The following is an 11,142-nucleotide window of genomic DNA, read 5'->3' as shown; positions in this document are numbered from 1 at the left end:
TCGGGAATCCTACAAGATCCATTCTTTCTTTTTTCTCTGACAGATGGTCAGAACTTCATATGGGTTCGAATCCTATTGAGAGGTTCACTAGACATCAGAAATTGTTGAAGAAAGAACAAGATATTTCTTTTGTCCCTTCCAAGCGATCGAAAAATAAAGAAATAGTTAATATATTCAAGATAATTACGTATTTACAAAATACCGTCTCAACTCATCCTATTTGATAAGATTTGGGATGTGATATGGTTCCGAAGGATGAATTGTATATGGACAATTCCAATAAGATTTCATTCTTGAACAAAAATCTATTTATTTATTTATTTCATCTATTCCATGACCGGAACAGGAAGAGATACAAGTTACACCACGATTTTGAATTAGAAGAGAGATTTCAAGAAATGGCAGATCTATTCACTCTATCAATAACCGAGTCGGATCTGGTGTATCATAAGGGATTTTCCTTTTCTATTGATTCCTACGGATTGGATCAAAAATAATTCTTGAATGAGGTATTCAACTCTAGGGATGAATCGAAAAAGAAATATTTATTGGTTCTACCTCCTATTTTTTATGAAGAGAATGAATCTTTTTATTGAAGGATTAGAAAAAAATGGGTCCAGACCTCCCGGGAATGATTTGGAAAATCCAAAACAAAAAATAGTGGTATTTTCTAGTAACAACATAATGGAGGCAGTCAATCAATATAGATTGATCCGAAATCTGATTCAAATCCAATATAACACCTATGGGTACATAAGAAATGTATTGAATCGATTCTTTTTAATGAATAGATCCGATCGCAATAGGAAATGATACTCTGAATCATAGAACTATAATGAAATATATGATCAACCAACATTTATCAAATTTGAAAAAGGGTCAGAAGAAATGGTTCGATCCTCTTATTTTGATTTCTCAAACCAAGAGATCCATGAATCAAATGGTACTTCCCAAAAGAGCCATTTTTCATTTTCAAGTAGTGTTCGCTCGATTACGTATTAATCAATATTCGATTGATTGGTCTGAGGTTATCGATAAAAAAGATTTGTCTAAGTCACTTCGTTTCTTTTTGTCCAAGTTTCTTCTCTTTTTGTTTAACTCACTTCCTTTTATCTTTGTGAGTTTTGAGAATATCCCCATTCATAGGTCCGAGATCCACATCTATGAATTGAAAGGTCCGAATGATCAACTCTGCAATCAATTGTTAGATTCAATAGGTCTTCAAATCGTTCATTTGAAAAAATTGAAACCCTTCTTATTGGATGATCATGATACTTCCCAAAAATCGAAATTCTTGATCAATGGAGGAACAATATCACCATTTTTGTTCAATAAGATACCAAAGTGGATGATTGACTCATTCCATACGAGAAATAATCGCAGGAAATCCTTTGATAACACAATTTCTATTTCTCAATGATATCCCATGATCAAGACAATTGGCTAAATCCCATGAAACCATTTCATAGAAGTTCATTGATATCTTCTTTTTATAAAGCAACTCAACAAAAGATTCCCTTTTTATGTGGAAAAGGCCCATATTTTCACGGTTGAAGTTGAAAAACATTAAAAATGTCAACGTTTGAACCTACACAAGGGAAGCCTATAATAGATTTCAAGTTTATTTCTTTAGCCACTCAAACATATCAACACTTGTTAAAAAAATTTATTGTTTTTTTGTTTTCATTTTGCAATGGTGAATTGGTCAAAATTGACTTCGTCATTTGTGAAGATTAAAGGGGATCGGGATTGAATCCCGGCCACAAACGTCTTTTGTCGGGAGACTATAAATACCCACAATATGTTATGTAAAAATAAGATTTGTTGATGAATGTAATATAGATCTCAAATTGAGACGTTTCCCTTAGAAATCCGAGCATCATATTTGTCATTTCTAAGTTTCAAGCAATTCTTGTGGTAGAATTACACCCGAGCCATTCAATCAAGCCTTGATCAAGTTAGATTGTAGAGTGACTCAATTTAGAACAAGGTTCCAAATCTTGCTTCTAGATCTTTGATCGTAAGAGGTAATCTAATTCTAGCCTTATCTCTTGGTTGATCCAAATTTTGCATAAGGAGGTGTTAATTACTTTTATTCAAGGGTTCTTGCTAAAATAAAAGCTTGGATCGTTGGGCTGAGGATTAGGGTTGCCTTATCAATTTGGTATCAGAGCATAGGCTTACATCTTTGTGGCCGACTCTAGAATTGATTTTATCTTTCATTTCTGCTCTTGTTTATCTTTTCTTTCAATTTGTCCATTTATTTTCTTGTGTCATTTCAGCCATTATTCAACAACTTTTTCACTTTTTTCTCATTTTCTTCCTAAAGATCACGTTGAGATCTTGAAAAAAAAATCTTATCATATTTGTTCTTCGATTATGATTATAAACGATATTTATCATTTTTTTTAGATCATTTACATGTTTATTTGAAGATCAAATAAACTTCGATTCACATCTTTTTCTTCATCCATCTAAATCTAGAATCGTTGTGTTTGATATATTTTTTTTTCTTTTCCTCATAATCTACGCTTGAAAATAACTTCTAAATTTCCCGAATTCTGTAAAAAGAAGAGTTAGATCATTCTTAAAATCTTCACGTTCTTTCTTTTTGGAATTTTTTTTCAGTGTGCAATTATATCCAAAAATATCTTCGTGTCCCTTATTTTTTTGTTCACGTCTTGTTTTAATTTGTTGTTATTTCATAATTAACTTATCTTGATTTCCTTGAATAACTTGCTACTATCAGAATTGCTTTACCGATATATTAGCCTACCTTGATCATAATTTAGTCACTTTTCCAAACAGCCTACCTTTGTGTGTATGAACACGAGTGTCCCTGCGTGTAAAATCAGTGAGTTGAGTGTGTGAGGTCCTAAACATATTCCACTATTGTTTGTACAATCATGAACCAAGATGGAGGAAATGGAGGGGAGATCAATGAAGCTAGGTGGAGAGAAGCACAGGTCGGAACAATTACTCGTTTGAATCAAGTTGTTAGTACATTAACAGACCAGATGGAGCGAATTGAAATAGCCTTAGGTAATCTTCAAGGGAGGGAAGTACTCTTGAATGAAGAAGTTGAAAATGAAGAAGATGACAATGTCACCCTTTTAGCGGGACATAGTCCTAGGGGAGGGAGAGATGTCGGTCGAGGGAGAGGAAGAGTCAGAAGAAGGGGTAGAGAAATTTTAGCACCAAAAAGAATTGAGAGGGAGTACCAGTATGAGAGAGAAAAAGAAAAAGAAGTCGGGGGAGTAAAGCTAAAAATTTCAACTTTCTATGGGAAATCTGATCCAGAGGAGTATTTGCAATATGAGAGTAAAATTGAGCATGTCTTCGATTACAACAATTTCAGTGAAGAAAGAAAGTTGAAGCTTGTTGTGCTTGAATTTTGTGATTATGCCATTATATGGTGGACATCTTTGAAATCAGAGTGGAGGAGAAATTATGAAGAACCAATTGAAATGTGAGAGGAATTGAAGACATTAATGAGAAAAAGGTACATTCCTAAGCATTATTCTCGAGTACTCAAGCAAAAACTTATACTTTACAACAGGGATCCAAAAGTGTTGAAGAATATTATAAAGAAATGAAGACCCTTATGAATAGAGCATGTATTGATGAAGATGAAGAAGATACAATGGCTAGATTTCTTGGTGGGTTAAACCAACTTGCTCATCAAGTGGATAGGCAAGCGTACTTTGATATGCAAGAATTATTACACCTTGCTATCAAAATCAAAGGGCAACTAGCTTGGGAGAAGGAGAACTCCAAGAGGTATGGTATTTCAAAGTTTACTACTTTCAACACTTGGAAAAAGAATGCAAATATTGAAATGATAGATTTCAAAGTTGGAGGCAAGTATGATCTTGACAAAAAGAACAAAGCTAAGATCTACAAGGGTAAAGAGAAAGCAGAGGAATATAAAAAGATTCGAGAAAGAAATAGAGACATCAAATGTTGGAAATGTCAAGGAATTGGTCATTTTAGTCGTGATTGTCCTAACAAGAGAGTCATGATCATCAACAATGAACAAGTTGTCACAGATAGTGAGGAAAGTGACCATGATGAGCTAGTTGAAGAGGAAATCCAGGAGCATGAGGAGGAACTAGAAGATGGGAGTCATTTGGTACTTGTAACCAGAAGACTTCTTAAAACACAAGTTACAGAGAATGATGTTGATGATCAAAGAGACAACCTATTTCACACAAGGTGTTTAGTTAAGGGGACTCCTTGTAGTCTTGTAATTGATAGTGGAAGCTGCACCAATGTCGTAAGTACAATGCTGATCAAAAGGTTGCTAATTCCAACCCAACACCATCCTAAACCTTACAAGCTTCAATGGCTCAATGACAGTGGAACAATGAAGGTAACTTCTCCAGGTTTAATATCTTTTACTTTAGAAAAATATAAAGATGAAGTTCTTTGTGACGTTTTACCAATGCATGCTAGAGACATATTGCTTGGTTGACCATGACAATTTGACAGGGGGGTTATGTATGATGGCTATTTGAATCGGTATTCTTTTGTAAAACATGATAGAAAAACCACTCTTGTGCCTCTGAGTTCTGCAAATATATTTACTGATCAATTAAAGTTGGAAGAAAAAAAGAAAGAGTTTGAGGAAAAAGAGTTGAGTGAAAAAATAGAGAAAAGTCCACGAGAAAACCATAGTGAAAAAAAGAATGAAATTGGAGAAAAATGAAAGAATGTGAGTTGTTTGGCTAGAGTTGGAGAGATTAGAAGGCCAATGTTCTCACAAAAAACCATCTTTGTACTTGTGTACAAGGAAGGATGTTTGGTCTCTAACGATAATAATTTGTCTTTGCCTAGTATGTTTCAATCTCTTTTACAGGAATTTGATGATGTATTCCAAGATGAAGTCCCTAAAGGACTACCTCCATTTAGAGGTATTGAACATAAAATAGACTTCATTCCAGGGGCGATAATTCCTAATAAGCCAGCTTATAGAGCCAACCCAACTGAGACTAAAGAAATTCGAAGGCAAGTAGAGGAGCTTATGGAGAAGGGCTATATATGAGAGAGTTTGAGTCCATGTTCTGTACCGATCTTATTGGTGCCGAAGAAAGATGGAACGTGGCGCATGTGCGTGGATTGTAGAGCCATCAACAAAATCACGGTAAAGTATCGACATCCTATTCCTAGGCTAGACGATATGCTTGATGAATTGCATGGTTCATGTTTATTTACAAAGATTGACTTGAAATCTGGATATAATCAAATTAGAATGCATGTAGAAGACAAATGGAAAACCGCATTCAAAACTAAGTTTGGATTGTATGAATGGCTTGTTATGCCTTTTGGGTTAACTAATGGTCCTAGTACATTTATGCGCTTAATGAATCATGTTTTGAGAGAATATTTAGGAAAGCATGTTGTTGTGTATTTTGATGATATTTTAATTTATTCAAAGACCTTGCATGAGCATGTGGAGCATGTTAAGTTAGTTTTGATTACACTTAGAAAAGAGAAACTTTATGCTAATTTTAATAAGTGTAGTTATTGCATGGAAAAAGTTAACTTTCTTGGCTTCATAGTTGGTAAAAATGGAGTAGAAGTAGATGAAGAGAAAGTTAAAGCAATCAGGGATTGGCCAACACCACAAAATGCAAGTGACGTTCGTAGTTTTCATGGGTTAGCTAGCTTCTATAGGAGATTTATATAAGATTTTAGCACCATAGTTGCACCATTGAATGACTTGGTGAAAAAGAATGTTGTTTTTAAATGGGGAGATATGCAAGAGAATGCATTTAATGAGCTTAAGAATAAATTATTCAATGCACCATTACTTGTCTTGCCTAACTTTGATAAAACTTTTGAAATTGAGTGTGATATTAGTGATTTGGGCATAGGTGCTGTTTTGATGCAAGATGGCAAACCCGTAATGTATTTTAGTGAAAAACTAAATGGGGCAGCATTGAACTGATAAGAATCACGATGTTCCAAATGGGGCAGCATTGAACTGATAAGAATCACGATGTTCCAAATGGACCAATTGCCAAGAATATTCAAAAAAATATGTCAACAACAGAATTCGAACCTACGCTAAAAAAACTCAATTGATTTCAAGTCTGTCGTATTAACCACTCAAACACATCAACATTTGTTAGAAAAAATTATGTTTAATTTCATAAATTATGTAAAAGTCAAATGGTCAATTTGACTTATTCTTTGTGGAGATTAAAGGGGATTAGGAATAAATCCCGTCCACAAACATATCGGGATTGAATCCCGGCCACAAATGTCTTTTTTCGGGAGACTATAAATACCCACAATATGTTATGTAAAAAACAGATTCGTTGATGAATGTAATTCAGATCTCAAACTGAGACGTTTCCCTTAGAAATCCGAGCATCATATTTGCCATTTCTAAGTTTCAAGCAATTCTTGTGGTAGAATTGCACCCGAGCCATTCAATCAAGCCTTGATCAAGTTAGATTGTGGAGTCACTCAATTTAGAACAAGGTTCCAAATCTTGCTTCTAGATCTTTGATCGTAAGAGGTAATCTAATTCTAGCCTTATCTCTTGGTTGATCCAGGTTTCATATAAGAAGGTGTTAATTACTTTGATTCAAGGGTTCTTGCTAAAACAAAAAGCTTGGATCGTTGGGCTGAGGATTAGGGTTGCCTTATTAGTTTGGTATCAGAGCGTAGGTTGCATCTTTGTGGCCGACTCTAGAATTGATTTTATCTTTAATTTCTGCTATTGTTTATCGTCTCTTTAAATCTGTTATTTATTTTCTTACTGTCATTTCGACCTTGTTCTTAGTGTCCTGTTAAAGATCATATTTAGAACTTGAAAGAAAAAAAAAATCCTTATCATATTGTTCTTAATATATCCTTATCATTAGACTATTTGCACGTTTATTTGAAGATCAAATAAATTTCTATTCTCATTTTTCCCTAAAGCATATAAATCTGGAATTTTTGTGTTCGATCTTCACGATCATTCTCTTTGGAATTCATTTTTTTTTCAGTGTGCAATTATATCCAAAAATATCTTCGTGTCCCTTATTTATTTGTTCATTTCTTGGTTTTATTTTGTTGTTACTACATAATTACCTTGTCTTGATTGTTTTGAATAGCTCCCTACTATCAGAATTGCTTTATCCATATTATCTACCTTGATAAGAAATTAGTCACTTTTCCAAATAGCCTACCTTTGTGTGTTAAACACGAGTATTCCTAAGTGTAAAATCAGTGAGTTGAGTGTGTGAGGTCCTAAGCATATAAAACTACTGTTTGTACAATCATGAACCAAGACGAGAAAAATGGAGGGGAGATCAATGATCTAGTTGAAGAAGTCAAGAAGAATGAGAAGAAACTAGAAGATGGTATTCATTTGGCCCTTATTACAAGAAGACTTCTTAAAACTCAAGTTATGGAGAATGATGTTTATGATCAAAAGGGACAACCTATTTCACACGCGGTGTTTAGTCAAGGGGATTGCTTGTAGTCTTATCATTGATAGTGGAAGTTGCACCAATATAGTAAGTACTATGTTGATCAAAAGGTTGAATTCCAACTCAAGATCATCCTAAACCTTACAAGCTCCAATGGCTCAACGATAGTGGAACAATGAAGGTAATTTCCCAAGCTTTAATATCTTTTACTTTGGGAAAATATAAAGATGAAGTTCTTTGTGATGTGTTGCCAATGCATGCTGAAGACATATTGCTTGGCCGACCATGGCAATTTGATAGGAGGGTTATGTATGATGGCTATTTGAATAGGTATTCTTTTGTAAAAGATGGTAGAAAAACAATTCTTGTACCTTTGAGTTATGCAAATGTATTTGCTGATAAATTAAAGTTGGAGGAAAGAAAGAAAGAGTTAAAACCTTTGAGTTATGCAAATGTATTTGCCGATCAATTAAAGTTGGAGGAAAGAAAGAAAGAGTTAAAAGAAAAACAAGAGTTAGTGAAAAAGTAGAGAAAAATCAAAGAGAAAAAAAGAAGAATGAAAAAAGGGATGAAATTGAAGAAAAAAGGAAGAGAGAGAGTTATTTGGCTACAGTTGGAGAGGTGAGAAGGTTTTCACAAAAATCGATCTTTGTACTTATGTACAATGAAGGATATTTGGTCTTTAATTATAACAACTTGGCTTTTCGTAGTGTTTTACAATCTCTTTTACAAGAATTTGAAGACATGTTTCAAGATAAAGAAATACCTCCCATTAGAGGTACTGAACATAAAATAGACTTCATTCCAAGGACTGTCATTCCTTATAAGCCAGCTTATAGAGTCAATCCAACCGAGACAAAATAAATTCAAAGGCAAGTGGAGGAGCTCATGGAGAAGGGCTATGTACGAGAAAGTTTGAGTCCATGTTCTATACGAGACTTATTGGTGCCAAAGAAAGATGAACCTTGACGCATATGCATGGATAATAGAGTCATCAACAAAATCACGGTAAAGTGTCGACATCCTTTTCCTAGGTTAGACGATATGCTTGATTTATTGCATGATTCGTGTCTATTTATAAAAATTATTTTGAAATCTGGATATCATCAAATTAGAATGCACGTAGAAGATAAATGGAAAACAACTTTCAATATTAAGTTTGGATTGTATGAATGACTTGTTATGCCTTTTAGGTTAACTAATGCTCCTAGTACACCTATGCGCTTAATATATAATGTTTTGAGAAAATATATGAGAAAACATGTTGTTGTTTATATTGATGATATTATAATTTATTTGAAGATTTTTCTTAAGTATGTAGAGCATGTTAAATTAGTTTTGATTACACATAGAAAAGAGAAATTTAATTTTAGTAAGGATAGTTTTTGCATGGAAAAAGTTCACTCTATTAGCTTCATATTTGGTAAAAGTAGAGTAGCTTTGGATAGAGACAAAGTTAAATTCATTATGGATTTGCCAACATCAAAAAGTGCACGTAAATTTAAGAGTTCTCATGAGTTAGCTAACCTCTATAAGAGATTTATAAATGATTTTAGAACCCTAACTTAACTATTGAATGACTTAGTGAAAAAGAATGTTATTTTGCATGTGGGGAGAAATGCAAGAGAATGCATCCAATTTCTTCCTATTATTTGTTTTGGCTAGCTTTAATAAAACTATTGAAATTGGATGTGAAGTATGTTGTTTGGGCACAAGTGTTATGTTGTTTGGGCACAAGTGTTGTTACCCTAACTTAACTATTGAATGACTTAGTGAAAAAGAATGTTATTTTGCATGTGGGGAGAAATGCAAGAGAATGCATCCAATTTCTTCCTATTATTTGTTTTGGCTAGCTTTAATATATTTTAGTGAAAAACTAAATGGGCCAACATTGAAATATACTACCTATTATAAAGAATTTTTTACTTTAATATATTTTAGTGAAAAACTAAATGGGCCAACATTGAAATATACTACCTATTATAAAGAATTTTTTAATTACTAAGACGAATCAGAACTCGAACCTACGCGCGAAGAGCTTAATTGATTTCAAATCTATCGCATTTGCCACTCAAGCACATCAACATTTGTTAGAAAAAACTATGTTTAGTTTCATAAACTATGTAAAAGTCAAATGGTCAATTTGAATTATTCTTTGTGTAGATTAAAGGAGATCGGGAATAAATCCTATCCACAAACATATCGGGATTGAATCCCGACCACCAACGTCTTTTATCGGGAGACTATAAATACCCACAATATGTTATGTAAAAAACAGATTCGTGGATGAATGTAATTGAGATCTCAAATTGAGACGTTTCCCTTAGAAATCCAAGCATCATATTTGTCATTTCTAAGTTTCAAGCAATTCTTGTGATAGAATTGCACCCGAGCCATTCAATCAAGCCTTGATCAAGTTAGATTGTGGAGTGACTCAATTTAGAACAAGGTTCCAAATCTTGCTTCTAGATCTTCGATCGTAAGAGGTAATGTAATTCTAGCCTTATCTCTTGGTTGATCCAAATTTCATATAAAGAGATGTTAACTACTTTGATTCAAGGGTTCTTGCTAAAACAAAAAGCTTGGATCGTTGGGTTGAGGATTAGAGTTGCCTTATCATGAACTATCCTACCTATGATAAAGAATTGTTTGCTTTAGTTCGCACATTTCAGGTGTGGCAACACTACTTATGGCCTAGATAATTTGGGATCCACTATGATCATGAAAGCTTGAAGTATCTTAAGGGTCAAAGCAAACTGAACCGTAGGCATGCAAAGTGGGTGGAGTTTATTGAAACATTTTCGTATGTCATCAAATATAAGCAAGGTAAGGATAATGTTGTAGCTAATGCATTATCTAGAAGGTACAATCTTTTTACTTCTCTCAGTGCAAAAATTCTTGGATTTGAACATATTAAAGAATTATATCGAGATGACCATGACTTTGGAATTATTTATGCATTTTGTCTTACAAAAACAGCTATAGATGATTATTATGTGTTTCATGAATTCTTATTTAAGAAAAGTAAGCTTTGTATTCCTAAATGCTCTATCCGAGATTTGCTTGTTAAAGAAGCACAAGGCGGTGGCTTAATGGGACATTCTGGGATTAATAAAACTTATAATATGTTGCATGAACACTTCTTTTGGCTGAAAATGAAGCATGATTTTCATAAATTTTGTAGTCAATGCTTTAAATGCAAAGAAGCTAAATCTAGGTCACAACCAAATGAATTGTACACTCTTTTGAATGTACCTAATGAACCTTGGACTAATATATCTATGGATTTTGTTCTTGGTTTACCGCACACTAAAAAAGGTAAAGATAGTATTTTTGTTGTGGTAGACAGATTTAGTAAGATGGCTCATTTTATTGCATGTAACAAGACGGACGATGCAAAACATGTTGCTCTCTTATTTTTTAGGGAAGTAGTAAGATTACATGGAATCCCTAGAATAATTGTTAGTGATAGGGATGCTAAATTTCTAAGTCACTTTTGGAAAGTATTGTGGGGTAAATTGGGTACCAAATTTTTGTTTTCAACTACATGTCATCCTCAGACGGATGGACAAACTGAGGTGGTTAATAGAACATTAGGAGCATTGCTTAGGGCTATTATTTCTAAGAATATTAAGTATTGGGATGAATGTTTGCCATTTGTAGAGTTTGCATATAATAGAGCAATTCATAGTACAACTCATTGTTCTCCTTTTGA

The 11,142-nt window shown here is 33.6% G+C and overlaps 1 pseudogene; it reads left to right on the top strand.

Moving 5' to 3' along the window:
* The first annotated feature begins 3,017 nt into the window (after nt 1-3,017).
* LOC111471765 overlaps nt 3,018-11,142 on the top strand; it is an 8,652-nt pseudogene continuing 527 nt past the window's right edge.

The sequence above is a fragment of the Cucurbita maxima genome, unplaced genomic scaffold, assembly GCF_002738345.1.
Source record: "Cucurbita maxima cultivar Rimu unplaced genomic scaffold, Cmax_1.0 Cma_Scf00057, whole genome shotgun sequence".
In the NCBI taxonomy this organism is placed as follows: Eukaryota; Viridiplantae; Streptophyta; class Magnoliopsida; order Cucurbitales; family Cucurbitaceae; genus Cucurbita; species Cucurbita maxima.
This window is presented reverse-complemented; position numbering and strand designations above follow the sequence as displayed.